Source organism: Sminthopsis crassicaudata, chromosome 3, assembly GCF_048593235.1.
Source record: "Sminthopsis crassicaudata isolate SCR6 chromosome 3, ASM4859323v1, whole genome shotgun sequence".
In the NCBI taxonomy this organism is placed as follows: Eukaryota; Metazoa; Chordata; class Mammalia; order Dasyuromorphia; family Dasyuridae; genus Sminthopsis; species Sminthopsis crassicaudata.
This window is the reverse complement of record NC_133619.1, coordinates 312,377,696-312,380,664: the sequence shown is the minus strand read 5'-3', so window position 1 is coordinate 312,380,664 and position 2,969 is coordinate 312,377,696.

Here is a 2,969-nt window from a genome sequence, read left to right as displayed (position 1 = left end):
TAGGGAAGATGACAAGCAAATAAATATGTACTCTCAAGAGAATAGACAGGAAGTAATTAACAGAGGGAAGGCACTAGAATTAAAAAAAGGTTGGGAAAGATTTCCAGTAGAAGGTAGGATTTTAGTTGGGTCTTAAAGGAAACTGAACAGAGAAGTCAATAGGCAGAAATGAGAAGGGAAAACTGTCCAGAGGAAAGCCAGAGGAAAAGACCAGGAGTGTCTTGTTCATGGAACAGCCAGGAGGCTAGTGTCATTGGATCAAAGAATGAAAGCCTGGGAGGAAGTTGTAAAAAGACTGCAAAAGTAGAAGAGGGATATATTATGAAGAGCTGCATTTTGTATTTGTTCTGGGAAGAAATAAAAAGCTATTGGTATTTATTTAGTGAGGGGTAAGAGTGGGTAACATGATCAAATCTGTGCTTTAGGAAAATCATTTTAGTGGCTGAAAGAAGAATAGATTTTAATGGGGAGAGGTTTTAGGCAAGAAGACTTACCAATGGCTATTATTGTAATAATCCAGATGTAAGGTGACAGTGAAGGCCTGCTATATCCAAGGCAAGAAGGAAGTATATTAGACAGATGTTGCAAAGATCAAATCAACAAATCTGGGCTGCATAATAATAGATGTCTAATAAATATTAGATACTTGTTGGATTGGCTTGGATATCTACTCAACTGATAGGTTTTGATAGATTTCTTTAGATTGGTGTAATTAATCAACACAGTTTAATTGACCAATCCAATACAAATTCACCTCAATTTGATAGACATTATACAGAATCAAATAATCTGATACAAATCTCACCTTAATTTGATAGATGTCATACAGAATCAGATAATTGTTAGGCTGAACAGATCATTTAATTCACTCAAAGTTGAGAGGCAGTATGATGTGGTAGAAAATACACTGAATGAGTAGTCAAGAGAATTGTTTGGGGATTTTTTTTTTTGGTCATTTATAAATGGGCTTTGTGATGCTGGGCAAATTACCTCCAACAGCTTGAGTTTCTTCATATATAAAATGAAGGGATTGAAGTAGACCATAAGATTGTTGCAAAGATAAAGTCAACAGATCTGGGCTTGCAAAATAGTAGATGTTTAATAAATGTTAGATACTTGTTGGATTGGCTTGGATATCTACTCAACTGATAGAACTGGAAGTGACCTCAGAGGTCACTAAAGTGAATGACTTGCCCAGAACCATATAGCCAGGAAGTATCTAAGATGGACTAGAACTCACGTCTTCTAGCCTATTGAAATCTGATATTCCATGACTCCAGGTGTATAGAATGAGATGGGTTAACTATTCTTATCTTCAAGTAAAATTCTAAGTTCTTCCATTAAAATTCTACATTTTTTTGCTGGAATTAAATAGATCTTTCTAGGGCTCCTCAGAGGCTTAGCCCCTTCTTAGGTAGTTAGTCTGACCCAATATCTTTAAAAAGTCTTTAGTTAGTCTGGATTATTAATCATTTACATGTCTGGGGTCAGACTGGAAAAGTGCAACTCTGTCCCTGTTTTGACACAATGACAAAATAATAGATATGAAAATCCAATGAGACAGGACAAGTTGTTACTGTGTTTACTAAAATGACTGTTTCAGCATGTGGGATTTCTCCAAGCCCTTACCTCCCATTAAACTTGTAACAGCTATTGACATTTTTGTCCTTTCTACTTCTTCCAAAAAAACACTTATGTGAAGGAGAGTACAGGAGAGGGCTGGAGAGTGGAGAGGAGAAAATGTGAGATGAGGAAAGGAGTGGTAGAGTGAAGAGAGGAAGAAAGGAAAGGAGAGGTAAAGAGAAGTGAGGAGAGGAGTGATGAGAGATGTGAGAGGAAAAGATGGGAGAGGGAGAGAGGAAAGGAAAGAAAATGTGAGAAGAAGAGGAAGAAAGAGGAGAGGAGAAGAGAAAAAAAATTAGGATTCACTAAGGGGCAGAGAACGGAGGAACTCTCATACCAAGGATTATAAGTAACAGATTTATACTACAGGATTTTGGGGACCGATGTTTATTGATTAGGTCTCTTATGTTCCTTCCATTAGTACAATTTCTCTTTACTACTACTGTGTATGTTAAATGGAAAATTGGTCTCAGGATATTGAGATCTTTATATATAGCATTTCTCAGATTTTCTGATTGAGAGCTACAAGCAAAAAGAAGGGAGGAAAAAATCTCAGCATATACCTGGCTCTTTGAGTCTTTCTCATTACACACAGTCAAGACCCTAGATTTTGTCATGCAATTATTTATTAAAATTATTGGAGACATGGCTTGAGAGCCTGAGAGGTCACTGAGTTCAATTCTCTCATTTTATAGATGAAGAAACTGAAGACTGGAGAGAGGGAGCATTAATCCAAGCCCAAGATGATAAGCTTCAGAGCTAGGATTTGAGACTAGATCCTCTGACTTAAAAGCAACTGCTTTCTTTCTCCCTGCCCTCACTCTGTATACACTGTGTATACCAGCCAGGTCTTCTTGATTTCGAGTCTAGAGCTCTGTTATTCTCAAACTGCTTCATATCGATGACTCATTGCTCTGATAAGGCTATAAAGTTCTTGAGAAAAAGACTTTATTCTTCTTTTCTACAGAATAGTGTTGAATACAGATAAAGTTTAAAATATATTTTTTAATTATACTGAATTATTTCAAATATTTCCTTTTAAGAACAATTAATCCAGGGAAAGGTATAAATATGCATAGTTAGGCCAGGTGTGCAGATACACCCAGACCCATATAGTCTACATAATATGCATTCCTTTAACATCAGGCACTGCCTGTCTCTTGGTCTCCCTGAGTCATTCTAACTAGTCTTTCTTTCCTCTTTCCCCCAATTCTCTTTCTCTCCTTCCTTTCCTCCCTCTCTGACTTTCTGTCTCTGTCTTTCTCCGTCTCCCTCTCCCCTTTCTCTGTCTCTGTCTCTCTATAACTAACTCTGTCTCTTTATCTCTCCTTCTTTTTCTGTCTCTG